At 34.3% G+C, this 22,041-nt stretch overlaps 1 protein-coding gene and 1 long non-coding RNA gene across 4 annotated transcripts in view; one reads left to right on the top strand and one right to left on the bottom strand.

Annotated features, from left to right (window-relative positions):
* Window positions 1–22,041, top strand: part of LOC105837687 (probable 2-oxoglutarate dehydrogenase E1 component DHKTD1, mitochondrial) — a 349,118-nt gene that overhangs the window by 49,859 nt on the left and 277,218 nt on the right. The window lies entirely within an intron of this gene.
* Window positions 3,220–9,919, bottom strand: LOC118645870. Its single transcript, XR_004963511.1, has 5 exons — window positions 9,427–9,919; window positions 6,278–6,416; window positions 5,960–6,176; window positions 5,552–5,711; window positions 3,220–4,331 (listed from the first exon to the last, which is right to left on the bottom strand). It is a non-coding gene; the product is annotated as an uncharacterized LOC118645870 (long non-coding RNA).

The following is a 22,041-nucleotide window of genomic DNA, read 5'->3' as shown; positions in this document are numbered from 1 at the left end:
GGATTAAATCACAAAGGGCATAGCGGAATAAGCAGGTGAAATCTGCCCCCGCACTAATCGAGCTCAAATTGATATCATTAGTTGGCACCCTTGAGATGTAAAACTTCCCCAAATATTAGTTACAAAATTGCATTTTTGGGGGAGTTATGGAGGGGGAAAGAAAAATAAAGAAAATGGTTTTTTTCGAAAATGGTTGGACCGATCTTAATGAAAAAAATATATGTTGTAAACATCATTTAGACAAGTTTGAGAAAATTTTAAGTAATTTTTGTAGTAAAAAAAACCCGATAAAAAAATTTTTGAATTTTTTATGAATTTTTTGGGGGTGATAGTTCTGAGATACCACTTTTATATTTTCACAAAAACATCTCTAGATCTTCTTCTTTAACACTTTTTTTTTTTTAAATCAATCGGAGTGGTGAAACATGGTTAAAAATAATAATTCACACCGCGCCGCCGTGCCGCGCCGCGCCGGCTGGGCGACCGGGCCGCGGCGCACGGCGATTGTTGTCAAGTTGAACTTACATACTAGTTGCAGTGTTGCAATGTTTAGTTGCCAAGAAAAATTATAATATAATAATATAAAATATAATAACACATATAATATTTCTAGGATGTCTGCAATGGGAGCGTCCTAGATGCGCACAGTAATAAATGGACACAGCAGGCTGAGTGAAAAGGACACAGACCAAATGCGCACGGACCAGATGCATACGGAACAAATGCGCACGGACCAAATGCGCACAGACTAAACGGACACAGTAACTTACAAACTTATTACATGGGTTGCGACTTTTCGGGCATCTCTATCGACGGGTGGGTGCGGGAGGAGGGCGAAGCCCCCACTTGCACCCCCTCCCGCCGTGTGTGTGTGTGTGTGTGTGTGTGTGTGTGTGTGTGTGTGTGTGTGTGTATGTGTGTGTGTGTATGTGTGTGCAAAGCATTCTCTGCATCACATAGGTTTGCGACTGTGCGCATTTGGTCCGTGCGCATTTGGCCCGTGTGCATCTGGTCCGTGTGCATTTGGTCTGTGCACATTTGGTCTGTGTCCGTTTCACTCAGCCTTCTGTGTCCGTTTATTACTGTGCGCATCTGGGACTCAGTCTCTGCAATTAAGCTATAAAACTTATCGTTTCGGCAGTTCATCACGAGGAGATTGCAGTACGTTTTTAAATTCCATATGTTTGGTGTGCTTTTTTAATGTGAGTCCCCTTGCCTCTTACATTATTTATCATCGGTGTGTTTTTTTAAAGTGAGTCCTCTCGCTTCTCACATTATCTATCATCGAGGTGCTTTTTTAATGTGAGTTTTTTTGCCTCTCACATTATCTATTATCGGGGTGCTTTTTTAAAGTGAGTCCCCTTGCCTCTTACATTATTTATTATCGGGGTGCTTTTTTAATGTGAGTTTTTTCGCCTCTCACATTATCTATTATCGGCGTGCTTTTTTAAAGTGAGTCCCCTCGCCTCTTACATTATTTATTATCGGGGTGCTTTTTTAATGTAAGTTTTCTCGCCTCTCACATTATATATCATCGAGGTGCTTTTTTAATGTGAGTCCATTCGCCAAAAAAATAATGTGAGAGGTAAAGGGACTCACATTAAAAAAGCACCCCGATGATAAATAATGTGAGAGGCAAGGGGACTCATTTTAAAAAAGCACCCCGATGATAGATAATGTGAGAGGCAAGAGGACTCACTTTAAAAAAGGACCTCGGTAATAGATAATGTAGGAGGCGAGGGGACTCACTTTAAAAAAGCACCCCGATAATAGATAATGTGGGAGGCAAGGGAACTTACATTAAAAAAGCACCTCGATGATAGATAATGTGAGAGGCGATTTCCTCGTGGTAAACTGCCGAAACGATAAGTTTTATAGGCTAATTGCAGACGTCCTGGAAATATTATATGTGTTATTATATTTTATATTATTATATTATAATTTTTCTTGGCAACTAAACATTGTAACACTGCAACTAGTATGTAAGTTCAACATGACAACAATCGCCGTGCGCCGCGGCCCGGTCGCCCAGCCAGCGCGGCGCGACACGGCGGCGCGGTGTAAATTATTATTTTTAACCATGTTTCACCACTCCGATTGATTTAAAAAAAAAAGTGTTAAAGAAGAAGATCTAGAGATGTTTTTGTGAAAATATAAAAGTGGTATCTCAGAACTATCACCCTCAAAAAAATTCATAAAAAATTCAAAAATTTTTTTATCGGGTTTTTTTTTACCACAAAAATTACTTAAAATTTTCTCAAACTTGTCTAAATGATGTTTACAACATATATTTTTTTCATTAAAATCGGTCCAACCATTTTCGAAAAAAACCACTTTCTTTATTTTTCTTTCCCCCTCCATAACTCCCCCAAAAATGCAATTTTGTAACTAATATTTGAGGAAGTTTTACATCTCAAGGGTGCCAACTAATGATATCAATTTGAGCTCGATTAGTGCGGGGGCAGATTTCACCTGCTTATTCCGCTATGCCCTTTCTATTTTTCTTTCTCGAATTAAATAAGATTGACTTATTATCTTCAAACAAGAATAACATATATAAATTTAAGCTTATAGTATATTTTTTAACGTTTAGAATATATTTTATTTTAAAAATGATATTTTGTTCACTACCCTTCGCTACGCGGCGTGTTCTTGCATTTTCTCGTAAACAAAATGTACTATCCCAGGAAATACACATTCATAACACTGCTATAACAATTATATATCTAAAAATATTGAAATATAATAGGTTATATAACGTGATTGCAGCATGTTACATTCTCGTTAGTAATAATTTCCCACTTAAGGGTATAACCGATATTATGTAATTATTATATTTTTTCGTATATAATTGTTATATTGTCTTTATATAACTTATATTATTTTTTTATTGTAATTATGTTATTTAAATGTTATATTTTTGTTACGTTACTACTGTATAAATGTTATAAAATTAAGCGTATATAATATTATGTAAATGTTACATATCTTATTTATAGTAATATTATAGTAATATTATGTATGTAATATTATATTATAGTAATATTATATACGTTATAGTAATATTATGTATTATTTTATATTATTTAATTACATTATATAAATGTATATAACAAATTTTGAATTTTTTGGAATCAGTTAAATTTATTTATTGATTTATAATGTTTATAAACTTATTTTCATATTATATATTTTAATATTATATATTTTAGTATTTTAGAATATTATAAAAAATTATAGACTATATAAGACATATACGAGGGTAATCCCAGAAGTACCCGACGTATAGATGGCGGTTGTTTAAAAAAAATTACTATGGTAGAAAGTACCAACTTTATAAAGCTTAAGTGTGAAGTTTGAAGATGCTACGTTATTTAGTATTTGTTTGGCAGTCATCATTAGTGACCTCTCAGTGAATTTGGAACATGGAAAAAATTAGTCATCATTATGTGATATAATACTTTCATTTGAAAGGTCTCCAACCAATATTAAAGCCGAACTAGATTTTATTCTGGGGAAGCCTGTTCCTTATTCATTTACAACAGTACAATATTGGATGACAGAGTTTAAACGAGCACGTACGAGCTGCCAAGACGAACATCGCAGTGGTCGACCAAATGAAGTGACAACGCCAGAAATGGTGAAGAAAATCTATAAAATGGTATTGGATGACCATCGACTAAAAGTGCGTGAGCTTAGCAGACACAGGCATTTCAAAAAATGCTATACATCGCATACTGACTGAAAATTTGGAGATGAGAAAGCTGTGCGCAAGATAGGTGCCGCGTTTACTTACAGTGGAACAAAAACAGCGTCGTGAGGATGTTTCAATCGAGTGTTTGGCGATGTTTCACAGTAATAAAGCTGAGTTTTTGCTGAGTTGATTCATAACCATGGATGAAACATGGGTCCATCATTTCATACCTGAAACGAAGGAACAGTCAAAACAATGGACTGCAAGGGGAAAATCGACTCCAAAGAAGGCGAAGACGCTTCTTACTGTAAACAGAATATCGAAGCTATTGAATATCGCTGGGAAAAGTGTATCGAGCTAAAAGGAGACTATGTTAAGAAATAAAGATGTTTTCTCCAAAATTTTTTGTGTTTTCTTTGTTAGGTTGGTAATTCTGGTATAATATGATCTACCCTCGTATAATATAATCAATTGTTTTTTATCTAAATTATTTTCTTGATCTACGGTGCTAGAGGCTGTTGCAAATTAATCTTCTTCTCTTCCCGAGCAGCTCATTGTTTGGCAAAACGAAACTATTTAGCTGCTGTTGCCTCAAATTCTGCCTCAGTTAAGGTAGTATAAGTGGAGCAAACAGAATCTAAACAAATAATTGTGTGATATTTAATAGAAGACATCGGACATAAAAATAGTTCTGTTAAAAAACTAATTATTTATTTTTTGCAAAGAAGTCGAAATATATAAATTATTGCTTATAAACTTGATCTTTTCTGTTTAAAGATTTTTGCAAATACGGAGAAAATCGTACAAATATGTATAAATTTGGATATAATACTGATACAAATCATATATTCAAATTTAAACGTATTCGTAAAATATTTATCATCATTTTTCAGGCCTTAAACAGAGATTTGATCGTTGAAGACACCGATTTATTAACTTTTTTAACTCTAAGGTGAATTTACACCTTGGCAGAAAAGTAGAAAGCATAAAACAAAAGCCAATTATGATAGCATAATAGATCAACAACCACTAACGTGCAACTAACAAGTGCACTCTCACATTAGATTCTACTTTTCTGCTAAAGTGTGAATTCACTCTAAGAAAAGAAAACAAATGGTGACAAATTTATTTTTTTCTTTTCTTTCCATTAGAAAATTGTGTCTCTCTCTCTCTCTCTCTCTCTCTCTCTCTCTCTCTCTCTCTCTCTCTCTCTCTCTTTCTCTCTCTCTCTCTCTCTTTCTCTCTCTCTCTCTCTCTTTCTCTCTCTCTTTCTCTGTCTTATTGCAAATTATCAGAACCTTAACATTAGAACTGCCGATGGTGGCAACTTAATAATTTTCTTTCAAGATTCAAGATATTATTGTATCATCACAGTTATCATTGTTATGTTCAAACATTTTCAAAATATTTTGTACTGTATAATTTAAAACAAAATGTATATGACAGAAGAGCCAAAATGGGTTCGGTGGTTTTTTGATTAAAGCACGAGGAGGAGAAAAGAGAAGGGCGAAGATCACGATCGCAAGTAAAAGTCACTAGTCGCCTACTAGTATGTAGGTTGATAAATGCAAGTGCGACCGAGTCCAAGTAATCGTTCTCTATTGGATTGGAGTTATCTGCGTTCTAATTACCAGTTATTACAAAGACAAGCTAATATCTCTCTCTCCCTCTCCCCCCCCCCTCTCTCTCTCTGTCTATATACATATATAATTTTATATTATGAAGTTAGAAAAATGGGAAATTAATATAAGACTACTAGTACAAGATTCACATGAAATATACCGATTTATAAAAAAAATGATTCATATCTTCTGTCAAAATTTGAAGGATCTACATACATAAATACAAAACTCTTACTTTTGATTATTTTCATGAAGTGTAGATCACATACTCTAAAATTTGATCTGACCCCCTTCCACAAGCAATCCAAGGTACATTTATTAGTGAATACTCTTTCTAGAGTTCGATGAATTGTTAAGCGTGGTGTATTTCCTCCAATTTTCATTATTATTTTTTTCTATAAAACATTAAGTATATTATATTAATTTAAAATGTATTTTTTCCTTAATATAATTACAGTAAAATATTAAATATAGAAAATAAAAATGATAAGAGAACTATAAAAGAAAACTGCTAAATTTAATACTAAAACTTTCCGATCGTTTTTAAAAATTAAAACTTAAAGCAATAAAGAAAGTTATAAATGTACAGAATGTTATAAATGCTAAATGAAAAAGTATACAGTACAATATATAGTATATTTACAAGCTGTGATGTTGCTACTTTGTTTTGTTTTATGAAACTTTCAAACAATTTAATGCCATATTCGATAATTGTAATGACGGAGTTATTACGTCAGCGTTATCATTATCAACAGCCTCTATTGGTCCTCTTAATACCTTAAGATTTGCTAGTCTGTGAGATATGTTTCGCAATTCATTTTTCACAGAAATCTTCGTTCTTAATATTTTATCCAATTTATCTGCAATTAAAATAAAAATATAAAAGTAAACTATACAATATATTCGTGCACTCATAGGCAATAAATATTTGGTATGGAACCGACAATGATTAATCAATTACCTTCAGTACGTTGTAACAGTTATATCATTTCCATGAGCAATATCAATAATTGGCACATTTTTAAAATTCGAGTCTAGAACAAGATTCAAAGTAACTGTATCAGGTTGTTTCGAAATTATTTCCACGGGTTGGTCAACATCTATAAAATGTAATAAGTAAAAAAAATTTTGGTAATTATTTAGATTAAGGGATGACCTTGACCTTGACATATGTTGTCAAGGACATAACCCTGAGTTTTTCTCATAACTTAATCGACGGTCATCGTTCGTTAAAGAGTTATTAACAAAAGAAGTTTGAAAAATATTCATGTAAAATAGAACAACATACACACACAGGAGGAGGGGCTCCGCTCCTCCCTCTGCACCCCTTCTCCGTAATTTTTCTTAACTTTAACCCACCAATTTTACGTCACTATTTGGTTGGTGTGAAAATATTGGAAACGAATAGCGTGGAAAGTCGCAAACCCATGTGGTACAGTACAAGCGTGGACATCGTTTAATCAAATACAATTGAAAAATTGAACATTTGAGCTCAGCATTTTTCTTGGTTTTTGCCCTTTCATTGACTTTCTGCACAAAGCAAACTCATTCGACACTTTTACTGTAATGTTAATAAACTTGAACGTAAAGTAAGCGTGGTCGACGTCCACGCTTGTACTGTATCACATGAGTTTGCGACTTTCCACGCTATTCGTTTCCAATGTTTTCACATCAACCAAATAGTGATGTAAAATTGGTGGGTTAGAGTTATGAAAAATTATGGAGAGGGGGTGTAGGAGTAGGGGCGGAGCCCTTCCCCCGCCCACGCGTTTCTTTTTCCATTCTGATCAAATTTGCTGCTAATCTGCACGCATGCTGCTAACATTTTGTTTGCTTGAAAGGGTCTCGAATTTTGAGTATCTAAGTATAAAAATCATTTTAATTGTAAATTTTCATCGTTTTGTATGCTTTACAATTTTCTTATTCTACAGAGGCTCGGAATACATGTAACTCCCTTTTTTGGCAAGCTTTGATATCTGTGGCTGATACGCAAACACACTTAATTATCTATTAATGTGCCTTTAATACTACAGAAGAAGAGCTTATGCGATTTTAATTAACGAATAGAATATTAAGTTTCTCATGATATTAAAATTATACTATTCTCCCAAATAATAAACCATGTTACACATAATTACAATCTTAGTAATTTAAACAATAAATCTTTTGAGTAGTAATTTCATTTTACTAAAGTCTGTGTGCATATTTTTAGATTTTGATCTTCCTTTTTTATTTAGTTAAATCTAATCACTTGTAAAGTATTATTATATTGAATTATATTAAACGCGATTAATATTATTACACATTGACTTTAGAAATAATTTATTTCAACATTTATGTTGTATCTCTTCATCTGTATTTGTTGTATTTATAATACTTCTGAGCTAATTGTTATTGCGAAATTTGTAAGCATTTGTTAATTACATTAATATTTGAATCACATATGAATTCATGTCATGTTTTGCTGTGTGTATTTAATCTGTATATAACATCTTAATTCTATTATGTATTATTTTTGCATTTAACCTGTATTACGCATATATGATTTGTTTATGTGTGCCATTTTTCTTTGTATTAAGTACTGTAATTTTCTGCAGGAGATTCCTATTATATTTGTAAAACATTTATGTTATTCCTTGCGTTGAAATTGTGTCACGTTTTGATTCATTAATTTCTTATTAATAAATTATAATCAAATTATTTCTTATTTATTTATTTTGTTTCATATTCATTCGTCTCATTTTCCTCCAACGAGTTAGTACATCGTGGTAAAAAATGGTTCCATTACTAAAATGCGTTTTGCACGTACATATGGAATATTTTTACTATCTTGAATTATTTTTGAAATTAAAACTAAAGAATTATCTTTCAACAAACAACAATTTTCATTTTCTGTTGTAAAAACGCTAAAGCCATTAAATTCTAAATGAGATATATTATTGTCCAATATGTAAGCTGTTTTTCGAATAATGAATAATTGGATAAGATTTTAAATAATGTTGTTCGGGTGGAAGTCGATTTAATTCGAAAGAATAATTTAAATATTTTTCTAATAGTTTACCACAATTTTTAATTCGCTTTTTAATTTTTTGCATGTTTCAAATTTGAAACAACTGAAAGTATCTAGACTTCCAAACATTTTCAAATCATTTGCAAGGTGTTTTAAATTATGTATGTTATGCGAAAAATATTCGAAGTCAAATGTATTTCCATAGTTAGAAATAAATTAAATTAACAAAGAATGTACAAAATCGTTTAAAGATAGGCATCGTTCTGGGTCGGCTAATATACGAATAGCTACTGCGAAAGATAAAAAAAGATTATAATAATTGTCCAAAAAAAATGATTTTAATAAAATTGAACCTATATAAAGCAAAAAAAGACGAATTTCCGTGACTGTCGATAAATAATAATCCTCTTGATAACCTTGCAAATTCTTTAATTACAAATTGCCTTATGTCAATTAAGTATTCATCAATAATACGAGTTGCATCACTTGACAATCTTACATTTTTTGGATTCCTAACGAAAAATTGTAATAAACGCCTTGAGCCTAAACAAATAAGGTACATGTAATCGAGAGATATTTGTGAAACCATATCTATATCAAGACTTTTTAAAATTGAATCACCTGTATGGTGATCAAATTAATTACGAGTACGGAATGATTCGTTTTTTCTTAACATACAATTATTTCGGGATATACTACTCGATTGCATATAAAATCACCTTTCTGTATGCGTTTTGAACATGAAAAATACCCTGCATGGCTTTTCGTACAAATGATTAATGATTTAGCAGGTGCATCACACAATATTGCATTTATTCGGATTTTACAATGATAATTCATTACTGACAAAATACTATCTTGAAGAACAATACGCGCTTCATCAACAAAAGGGCGAAGAAAGTCATTCACATTACTTGATACGGTCATTCCGTGAAACATACCAATCACAAAAGGCCTTGTATAAAGATTATCATGTTCAATTGCACCAAGAATAGGTCAAAATTGGCTGCCTGAGCTATTACTCAAAGAAAGACCATCGATATTCAGTTTTATTTCACGAGGCATTATTTGACAATATTTGAGTATAGAACGTTTTATACCTGAAGACAATCCGAAATGTATGTAATTGCCGTCATAACAGAAGATATTTGTTTGGAAATATTACGCGGCGTTTTCATTAACATTCTACAATTGCGAGGTAAATCATTGCGCACATGTTTTCGCAGAATAAGAAGAAGTTTATCAATGTTATCAGTGCTTTGTGGAATACAACATTCCGAAACTAAATTTCGCAAATCTTCCTCTAAAGTACGAGAATTTGTTTGTCTTTCACTAAATTTTCGTTTTCAAAATCGATCAACTCGGTTAAGGCATCAGATAGTACAAAACTATTACATGTCGATGTGTCTGGGATGTTATTAGAAAAATTGAAACTACTATCTGAAAAGACAAAATTACTACTGAGAGAGAAATTAGCACAAGGCTCATTTAAAGTGTTATGAGTGACACACTCATAACGATAAATAAGGTGTCAGTAGCACGATGACGTAAGTCGGTCAGCTGCAGCAGTCAGCATCGAGCGCATCGCGCGAGGTTTCGCGCAATCCGCTCGACAATTAACGCAATGCTCCTTAGACAGCACTTGCTGTCTAAGCAATAATTTGGAATACTGACCGATTTACGCCCTCACGCAATTCTCCCCTTCTTTCGATCCAACTACCGAATTATCGGATATATAAACCGGCGAAAGAAGGTGAGGAGCGGGTCAATCCGAAGTAGACAAACTAAGTCAACACACGACACTCTGCTTTGCGGGGTCGTGTATCGCCGAGATAACTTATTGTAAATACACAACCACGACGCTCTGCTTTGCGGAGTCGTGGACAACGAGCTCATAGACGCGACACTCTGCCTTGCGGGGTCGCGATCTATTCACTGTAACTGAATACAAGAATAAAAGTGTTCAATACAAATAACGGTGTAAGTGACGAAATACCTTCCTCGCGAGATCTCTGGCAGCGATCCCTAATCGTACTCACAACGAGGGGTACAACAAAAGAAATCACAAACTCTGAATTTGCGCATTTTTATATCAAAATCAGTCTTTAGAGACTTCTCATGTATATCTGCAGTTTTCTCCTCATCTAATTTTGAAATATTTAATGAAATTATTTGGTTTTTACGTCTTTTTGATAAATAATAATAACTCTTGGATACGTTGCTGATAAAAATAAAAAAAAATAAAATGAAAATATAAGGAGATAAAATTAGATAATTATATGAAACAGTTATTAATAAAAAGATATACTATATGAATAAACCCATATATGAATGAGGAATTATTTTCAGATAGCCAAAGTCAAATTTTAGAATAAAGCAATAACAATAACTAATTAAGAAAGAAAATTCGTTGCATATTATGCAACTAACAGGCATCTAACAGCGATATTACGAAAATATATGTAGAAATTGACATAATATTCAACAGAATTTAAAAAAGTAAAGCAAGAAGATTTTATATGCAAGATAAATGGAATTTATCCGAATTAATTAATGATGTGTCACCAAACTGTATGATAATTATTCGAATAAAATTAAAAAAAAACAAGGATGCGGATAGCTGCAATCAATGTATTTATAAATACCAATAAATAAAAAATAAGATTTGGTAACAATTAATTACAAAAAGCTGAATAATATAGATAGATAGATGTATTTATTGTTTACCCCAAAGGGTGTTACGATGGCGCTTTTTTTCCATATGGAGCGTGTCCAAACCATTTACAATTTTTCAAACAATCCTCTTTCTTACCCGACCTGGCCATGTGTGACCCTTTACATTCTATCACTCCCACTCCTCCACGGATCTTTCTCCTCTAACTCTCCCCCTCCTCCTCCTTTCTCCCTTCTCCTCTTTCGTTCCTCCTCTGCTCCGTCTTGTCCATGTTTTTCTACCATCACTTTCTCCTCTGTCTCTCTCATTTCCCTCCATCTCTCAAACTGTCCTCTTCGCGTTCCTCCTCGTATCTCCCTCTCCTCCTCTGCCACTCGTACACCCTCGCTTTCTTCCACGCCTCTCTCTCTCTCTCTCTCTCGTGGTCTCCTCTCTCGTCTTCCGTCTGACTCCTTCTATGAATACAATTCAAACTGTTATTTTTCCTCCTCCGTTCGTCCCCCTCCTACTCCCCCTAATCTTCTCCATACTTCCAGTCCTCTCTCCCCTTTTCCTTTGCTACCCCTTTTCTCATCTCTTTCCTTCTCCACTGCTTTCTCCGAGTTCCTCTTCTCCTCCTTGCCGTCTCCCCCTGCCTTCCTGTTCTCTTCTAATTCAGCATTTCCTTTCTCTCACCCTTTACCTCTTTTACCTTCTCTGCTCTTCGCCTCATCCTCTTCTTCTCCTCTCTGTTTCTGCTCACTTCCCACCACCAGTCTCCATTGTCTCCTCCACTCTGCTCACTCTTCTCCGATCTTCTCTTCTCTCTCGTCCTCGTTCCCTTTCCGCTTCTCCTCCCGCTTGTCACCGTCTTTTTTCTTCTTCTCTGCTTCCTCTTCGTTCTTCCTGTCCGCTTTTCCACACCTTTCTTCCCCTCTTTTCTCCTCGTCTGGATCCACGTTTTCTTCTTCCGTCTTCCACCTCTCCAGCCTCACCTTCAGACTTCTCAATCTTTCTCTAACCTCTTTCAACCCTTTTGACATTTCCACTCTCTGTTTTCTTAATTCTCTTCCAGTCTCCTCCATCCCCCTCTCGACCGCACTTCCTTCCTTCACTCTGTTCTCTTCCGTTTTCTTCATTATCCTCTTTTCCTCCTCTTAAATTTCATCTCTGCCTCTATTTTCACCTCATTTGCTTTCTCTCACTCTGCTATTACTGTCTCTGCGCCGGCTATCTTTTCCTTTCGACGGACCACGTGCTATGAGAATCTGCGTTCCGAAAGCTCGCTACCGTCTGCTGCCTCACTTCTGCCAACCCATTTTCCACCATCTTCACCATCTGCGCCCTCTCTCCTCGCCTCATCATTTTCCTCGCTTCCGTCTTCATCTCCTGTCAACCGACTTTTCCTTTCTTCTCAGCGCCCTCTCACTGTCCTTTTCTTCTCCACGGCTACTTTACTTCATATTCATTTCTCTCATCTCCAAAACTCCACCACAATATCTTTTCATATCTTTCCTCTACCGCCGTCTTCCCGCTTCCCTCCAATCGCCCGACCACCACTCGTTCTCTTCTACCCGAATTTTCACTTTCCCACTCTCTCTCACCTCCATTATCACCTCACTACTCCTCACTTCGGAGTCTCCAAATTCACACTCGTTCTCACCGACGCCATTCTCAATCCTCTTCAAAAGCTGAATAATATATATACACAAAAAATGAATATTACTCTTGCAGGTTAACCAACACTACATACTTAAATGTGTCACATACCAAGTAAATGCGCAGCACAACTCGACATCCATAGAACGTCCTAAGGACTTTTGACATCCTGTGGACATCCTACGGAGATATTACGATGCAAAGTCCGAAATGTAAATTTTTCATGTAAGATACATACTTGCCGAGAGTGTTCCTTTGTGGTCCGAAGAAGTAAGTTCTTCTTTGGAGTATTATACATCTCCTTTCTTAGTTTTGGGAACGACAAGCCAATATTAGAGTCAAATAGAAGAACGAATATTATGCTTAATCTCACAATTATCGAATATTTATCACTGAGAAACTTCGTTAAGATGGCGATCGAAAGAAGACAAAATGCCACCACAAACGCAACCATGACGCGACGACACTATACCGAAAAACAATTGATATTTACTTTGCGCGGCAACTTCAAAAGCGGTGCGCGCGCATTATATAGTTAAGATCATCTTAAGTACTGTCTTAAGATGCTATCAGCTAATCACAGAGCCGTATTAGCATCTTAAGACATTGCTTGAGACGATCTTGAAATAAGATTCGATTATGAATATCAGTCTATGTCATAGCGTACCCTCGCAGAAAATACACATAATAGTTACATAACTGTTATAATTATAGAGCATGATGCACTTGATAATATGTATACATATAATAATGACATAAATAGGACTAATGAAAATTAGAATTGAACAATAAGAATTCGATAGCAAACGCGGATCTTGATGCACAATAATAATAATTCTTGTGTAAATTTTATTTACGGTCTTTAGTCCATGTAAACTGCGTGCAAATTTGTCGGATTTGAAACACAGCCCTTACACGAAGTCAAGAAATGTAATATCACAATTAAATTGATTAGCAATTTAATAATTTGATGCTTAGAAGCATCTATCTCCTCTTTATCTATATCTCCCCCTCCGAAAAAACTGAAAATAATTTTTATTGCGAAAAATAATACCTCAGCCAGGAAACGAGCTTGGATCTCTCAACATTCTGGGCGAGCGTTCTCACCATTCGACCAACGAGGCATATGGTATATCATTTTTTGCAATAACCTAGTGTAATATATGTATAATAAATATATTGGGGGCCGTAAGCTTTTAAAATTACCAGAAGTAAAGAAAAAACGAATTTAAAATACAAATAGAAATTGAGAACGCAGTATATAGATATCTGTTATAGGCTAAATATTAAATCTATAGTAGTTATACAGTTATAAATTTTATACATTAAAATTGTATCATACATTAAAATTGTATTTTTTATATTATAAAAGGTACAATTTTAATGTATGTAACTTTAACATAAAAATGTTATATAACTGTTATTGAACTTACATAACATTAACATTTATGAGTTATATAATTGTTTCGTAACAGGATTATAACATACATTATATACCAACTATATGCGAATGGTATAGAACAATTATCTTATAAGGATGTAACAATTGTTATTAGAACCTCAATTTTTTATCTTATATAACTCTTACAATATGTGTTTGCTGAGATCTAATGAATAAAAGAAGCTCGCCAAGAAATAAGATTTCGCCATTGTCATATAAAATATTAGATTGAAATCTATAGTCAGTCTACAAAAGAAATCGAGAAAAATGAGGATTATATAGGAGGATACATACATTAATGTGTTAGTATTGATGTAATAAAGTTGAAACTTCCAGAAATATTAAAATTAAATTTTCAGACTAAAATCTTCAGATCGGTCTATTTTTAAATCTAGAATATTATAAGATTGTCATACTGAATCATTCTAAGAAAACTAATAAGATAGTATCAAAAATTATTTTATTCTAGATTTAAGAACTTTCCATTTAAGAATAAAATATTTTTTCTGTAATGATAAATATGATTGACACTATATCGATCCTATTTTATGATAGATCAAAGAATAATAGCATTAGGTCCAGAAATCTTTTCTGTCACATACACACACACGCAAAATATGAAAAAGATGCAAATTGATCATGCAGCCTTTACGCATTACATCTTGGGTAATGTCGGCGGTACTGTAACTTTCAGATCTTATAACTCGAAAAACATTTAATGAAAAAATATTGCTTGTCAGTGTGCGTGGAAAGATGTCCATTTTTCATTGATCCTTTTTCGATTACCATTTTTCACGGAATTGTTATCTTCTGTCAATCATTCATTTGTTTTTCCAGCACGAACTGTGAAATAATTTCCAAGGTTGCGTAAAAAAAGTGAATATGATTTGATTAATAAAAAATCAAAGGTGAATGCTAAAAACGTCGTAATACTTGAAAGTAGCAGCAAACACACTACCAGAGATTATTTAAATTACGAAACAGATTACAAAAAATCTTGCCACAAGAATTAACAAAAAATTATTTAAATGTACACAATAGAAAAAAAACAAAGAATGAAACTTATAAATAATTTTGGTGAATTATATATGTATGTTATATATGTATTATGTGTGTTTTATAAATTTTATTTTTTGCTTTTTGTTATATACATTTAAATAATTTTTTGTTAATTTTTGTGGCAAGATTTTTTTGTAATCTATTTCTCAATTTAGACAATCTCTGGTAGTGTGAGTTCGCTGGTACTTTCAAGTATTATGACGTTTTTAATGTGTGTGTGTGTATGTGTGTGTGTGTGTGTTTGTGTGTGTGTGTGTGTGTGTGTGTGCGCGCGCGTGTGTTATGTTTATATTATATATATTTATATATATGTATGTATATACAGGTGTTAATAAACCTTTGCATAATATTTATACCATCGTGTAGCCCACGAAAATCGAAGACGAAAAGCTCTCTAAATTTTTTCGATTCCATGAGTACATTTCTTATAATTATTGTTCGAAAATAGTGAAATACGGCCAATGTATCCACGGCTATAACGGAAACACGAGCGCAGTGGGAAACAAGACGATCATCGTTGCGCGTGAGGGGTGATATCCGCGCCGTCGCTCGCCGCAAAGCGAGAAGAGCGCAAACAAAATTCATTACTATTTGCAACGCTGTTTGTAACGGTCAGCGATGGGGACTAAAGATGATCGACGATAGCTTATAACTAAAATTTACACACACACTTTTAAACTGTACTACATAAATTGCAAAGTTAAAAAATATTAAAAGTTGATTGAAAGCTTTCAGAGAATTATTTCATAGTATTTTTATTGATATACTGCAACGTTGCTTTCCCTCGGGAACCGCCAGGTCCGAGAAAGCCCAAACGGTAACCTGGATTAATAACAACGAATAACGCTTTCTCCACAAGAAAATCGGTAGCTTATGAAAACGGTATCCCCCCTAATGGAACTTGAGAAGTTCCCCCAGCGATATCGGTAACTCGCGAAACGATATCTTCAATATATCGCTCGAGAATGCTCTCTCAACGATATCGGTAACTTGCGTAAACGGTATCTTCACAATACTCTATATTTTGGGCGCCAGGCGCGAATTCTCGCGCCACACAATAATTAGCGATAATGCGGTAACCAAAGAGAAAGCGTTACTAATGCCGGTAGCTCTTTTATTCGAAGCGGTAGAGGGGCGTGATTCTTAAATAGGTGGGACGAGTGGAAAAGTCGGATCGAGGCAGGTCGCAGAATAGATTCGGTATTTAATTATTAAATAAATAACCAATCAAGCTATATTTCTTAGGTGAGTAGAGAATACGGTAACAACAAATCAATTGACTTTGCTCAAATTATCGGAACACAAATAAATCCACAGGTATATTCGATTGAGACGGAAACACGAACTCAAGACAAAAAAAATGCGGAAACTAGAAAATCTACTATACGAGGCGAGAGGCCGACGAGACTCTCCGCTCGAATAATCACAACTACAATAATTTTTCGGAAACAGTATTCGCGGTAACAATCAACTCTAATATTAACTAGCTATGACTGTCGGTGGCGGCTTTGTCCGAGAGGGACGTACTTAATTAACTACTATTCGGGGCCGGTCGGTCTAATCTTTCGTGCGGCCACGAGACTCTACTTTTATTTCGAGTTTCTCCAAAAGCACAAGCAAACACAATACGGTAACAGATTCCGGATTACCGGTAGCACAACAAGAAACGGTATCCTTTATCCGGACCCGCACGAGAGTCGATCGCCTTAACCAAATCTTACGTAAATCCGGGCGGCTGCCGAGTGACACCTTACAATGCGGTAACTTGGTCTACTCGAGTTGGTAGCAACGGTTGGTTCTCCAAATTCGGTAACCCAGGGGCTCGTCCTCGTCGATACGTGTTATCGCACGGCGTGCCGAACAGCGAGGAGCCCCGGTCTCGCGTCGGCCGGCTCGAGCCGTAGGCGCAGGCGCGTGCGCTCTTCGATTTTTGATAGGATTGGATCCGCACGCGTCGCAGGATCCTCGGTCTATCGCTGCGCCGCTTCGCCCCTTGAAATTTCCCATGATCAGCGCGTGTTGACTTCCACAGGCGAGATCTCTCTTGCCCTGTCGTTTCGGCTGGTCCGGCTGACCAGGTCGCGACCGAACCGATTTTGGTGGCGGGCGGTTGGCATTGATACGGCCGCTCCCCCGGTCTGCAGTCCGGTGGTGTGCCCTCGGCACGATCCTTCCAGAGAATCGTCGGGCCGCAACGTGGTACCTTCGTAGCTCAGGGGCGGCAACGCGCAGCGGGGCCCGACGCACGGCTCGGCGGGGAAACTCCTTGCGAGGCACCTCGTCCACTGTCGATAGCTCGCGACAAAACTCCCACGACGACTGCTCCTCCGTTTTGGACAATTTGAACTGAGTCCACACTCGGCGCCTTAACTCTAAATAATTAATAACTAAAATTGAAAAACGGTAACACGGAAGCTAGAAAACAAAAGGATAATGAAACAATAAAGTCGTATCCCCCTCGGCTCGGCGAGGAGTAGCTCCAGACCGACCTCCCTCGGTCGGGCTTACGCTCTTGTGATGAGCGCGGCCGGATGCGCCACGTCACAATTACTTAAATTTTACTAAAACAATACTTAAATTTTAAATCAATGAAGGCGGATAATTCGTTGAAATTTGTCTACCATAACTTATGCTCTCTTGTAATTTTATAAACTTATCAGAACTGTATGTAAAATTAATATTTTTTATTACTCTTTTTATACTAGCAGATCACTTTACAGCTTTCAGAAGATGCGCCATAATATTTTCAATGATAATCTAAAGTTTTAAATCAATAAAAGGGAATAATTCGTTAAAAGTCTACCGCTTTTGATTTTTTCTCGCAATTTTCCAACATTATGTAAGGTTAATATTTTTGGTCACATATTTTATACTTGCAGACCATTTAACAGCTTCCAAAGAATATGTCATATTAATTTCATTGATATACTTGAATTTTAAACAAATAAAAACGAATAATTCGTGAACAATTATTTGTTTCCTATTCGTTTTAGAAATTTGGCACATTGGAATAAATTCCACAAATTGTGGAGTCCGGCGTCCGTGAAAATGCCTACTTTTATTTTATAAATATTACGTTTTGTGTACGTTTATGATTTGTGACAATACAATTGTCAATAATGTGTAAAAGTTTTGGTATGGCAACATAATTCCTTTTTTCCTTATCAGGATTGTCGTGTATGTAATATTAAATAACAAATATTTTGGTTTAATTTCTTGATATGACTCATATTTATATTGGTTTTTACGACTAGAAATGTAGTTAGCTTCTGTATCATGAAAATAATTAAAGTACATTGTCATTTTATTGTAGTATGTGGAAAGTTTAAATCAGAGCTGTCATTTACTTGCACATTTCGGGCCGATTTCGTTGTCACCGCCCACTGTCCTCCTCTCACCGCGCATCGACCCGCAAGATGCCTATAAACAAAACGCGAGAGACTTTGTCTCAGGAGCGTCACGCGTACTATACGTATGAGAGAATTTAATCCCCCTAAGTAACAATTGGAATACATTTCTTTTATAAATAATTGTAGATTAATTATAAAAAATCTTTATTATTGATAACAGTATTTTAGGTATATAATTACTCTTATTATATATTTTAATAGCTTTGTTATAATCTAATATTTTATTTACAATTCTTACCTTGTGTATATTATATTTACAATATCTATAAATCTTATTTTATAAAATTTATTTTTTAAAATACAATTGATGTAGAAATATGTATTATATAATTATTGCATAATTGTAATTAAAACAATAGTTTCCATGTCACCCATGAGGTACTGACGCGTTTTTTTTAAAGTGGTTTCCCCAATAGGCCTACTCCACTGAAGAGAAGAATAATGTAAAAAAATAAAAGAGCGGAAATTAAAGAAACAATAAAAAAATTAATTTGATTTTCTAGGCCGTTTACATGATTGTACAAGAGAGGGAATATCTATTGAAATATTTGAAGAAGTAATTTGCATTAATGAAGTTAATGATGTATCAGTCAAGGAAGAACGTTTATCAGTTTTTATGTTCTTCATTTTTGAAAATGAACATTCACATAGATATGTGGATCCAACATAGAAAAAATTCGGAGACTAAAATCCTTTAGATTAAGATAATTTGACACATTTAAAATTTTGAAAAATTCCACTCCATTTTCCGGACGCGTTTTGAGCGTAAGGTCATTTTGCAAGTCGCAAAGTTCTTCTTGAAACTGTAAATCTTGTTGTTCAATTTCCGCAGTCAGAGGATTTTCAAAGAGAGTTAAATCCTTTCTGAGAGTTTCAAAATCACTAAAACGCGTATTAAATTGATTGATTAATGAATCTATTAAATAAATATACTTTTTAAAATTACAATTTACGCCGTATTCTTGGAAGAGAATCTGGCAGGAAGGATAAAAATGAAGACTATCTTTTTCTAAGTGATTTTTTAGTAAAAGTAATTTACGACGAAAAGAATCAATATGACCGACTAATTGAGATATTGCCTGGTTGGGCTTTTGCAGCTTTAGATTTAAAATGTTTAAATGATTTGTCAAATCTGTAATTAAAGCGAGTTCGCAAAGAAATTCTGTATCTTCAAAGAGAGATTCAATATCATTATCTTTTGCAATAGAAATTTCTTGCAAGAAAAGGAAGATCTCTTTTCTTAACGCGAAGAATTTTTCTAAACATTTCGCGGCACTGAGCCATCGTACTTCACAGTATAGTGGAACATCTGTATAAATTGCATCATGTTCTTCGAGAAAATTTTGAAATTTCCGATGTGAAAGAAATTTGTGACCGCCTTTTATTAAATTGATAATTTTGGTAACCGTTTTCATGGCGGTACATAATTTTATATCTTTCCCGCACAATGCCTCTTGATGGATAATGCAATGAATAATTGGAAATTTAAAACCTCGCTGCCTTATTTGACCACAGAAATCAGTTTTCGGACCCGTCATTGCTCTTGCGCCATCCGTTACTATCGCTGAACATTTTGAAAGATTTACATTAAATTTTTGAAGAGTTTGTTCAACGCCTCTGAAAATATCAACTCCCGTTGTTGTATCATGTAAAGGAACGAAATCTAAAAGTTCTTCAACGCATGAGAAATCGTTTTGTACGATTCGAACAAAAATACTCATTTGACTCACATGTCGATTATCAGTACTTTCGTCTAGACATAATGAAAAATAACTACAACTTGCTAATAAACATTTTAATTTTTCTTCTATCGAACAAGCAATATTATTAATTCTTGTCGCCACTGTATTTCTACTTAACGGAATGCTAGCAGCTTCAGCAAGAGTTAATGTATTGCCGAATGATTTTACTGCTTCGATGAGGCATTCTTTTATAAAATCACCTTCAAGGAACGGCCTAGAATGCTTAGCAATGAGAAGGGAAATAGCATATGATGCATTAACAGCTTTTGCCGAAGTTGAACTAGTTGAAGCATCATTATCATTAGAATTTAAACCTTCCTGATAAATTAATTTTAAACTTTCAATTAAATTTAACTTTTTCTCACCTACATATTCACAATATTCATTTAAATGTTTATTTTTATAATGTCTCTCAATGACAAATTTTTTTACAACAACAGGTTGATAACCACATAAAAGACAAATTGTGGAATTCTGAATAAATGCAAAGAAATTATTTTCCCAGGCCCTATCAAAGTTTTGTTCATATTTTTATTCATTAGCCATTTTTTAGACTAGATAGACAGATTACACAATTATTTACGCACCTAAGGAGGGAACACAATATCCATTTAAATCTATTTCACTGCACTCTAACAATAGCAATTAAAGAAGGACACAGAATAAAGAAAAACTTTTTAACAATAATAAAACTATCACACTACAGGAATTTTATGTCTGCGTTTCACAAAGCGTTTTGGCGCAGTAAACATCAACGGTAATGGAGATTGTTAGACAAGAGAAAAGCAAAACAATTGAATATTGAATTCACGAAAAATGTTAAACGTAGTATATTTCACGAGGGAAATTTAAATACATATCCTTCTAAATGTGTGAAATAAGGCAGCGACGTTTTAAATTTCCAATTATTCATTGCATTATCCATCAAGAAGCATTGTGCGGGAAAGATATAAAATTGTGTACCGCCATGAAAACTGTTACCAAAATTATCAATTTGATAAAAGGCGGTCACAAATTTCTTTCACATCGGAAATTTCAAAATTTTCTCGAAGAACATGATGCAATTTATACAAATGTTCCACTATACTGCGAAGTACGATGGCCCAGTGTCGCGAAATGTTTAGAAAAATTCTTCGCGTTAAGAAAAGAGATCTTTCTTTTCTTGCAAGAAATTTCTATTGCAAAAGATAATGATATTAAATCTCTCTTTGAAGATACAGAATTTCTTTGTGAACTCGCTTTAATTACAGATTTGATAAATTATTTAAACATTTTAAATCTAAAATTGCAAAAGCCCAACCAGGCAATATCTCAATTAGTCAGTAATATTGATTCTTTTCGTCGTAAATTACTTTTACTAAAAACTCACTTGGAAAAAGATAGTCTTTATTCCTCCTGCCAGATTCTCTTCCAAAAATACGGCGTAAATTATAATTTTAAAAAGTATATTTATTTAATAGATTCATTAATCAATCAATTTAATACGCATTTTAATGATTTTAAAACTATCAGAAAGGATTTAACTCTCTTTGAAAATCCTCTGATTGCGGAAATTGAACAACAAGATTTACAGTTTCAAGAAAAACTTTGCGATTTGCAAAATGACCTTACGCTCAAAACGCGTCCGAAAAAAGGAGTGAAATTTTTCAAAATTTTAAATGTGTCAAATTATCTTAATTTAAAGGATTTTAGTCTCCGAATTTTTTCTATGTTTGGATCCACATATTTATGTAAATGTTCATTTTTAAAAA

This window comes from Monomorium pharaonis, chromosome 5 (assembly GCF_013373865.1).
Source record: "Monomorium pharaonis isolate MP-MQ-018 chromosome 5, ASM1337386v2, whole genome shotgun sequence".
Lineage (NCBI taxonomy): Eukaryota > Metazoa > Arthropoda > Insecta > Hymenoptera > Formicidae > Monomorium > Monomorium pharaonis.
Note: the sequence above shows the minus strand (reverse complement) of the source record. Positions and strands in the feature narration are given on the sequence as shown.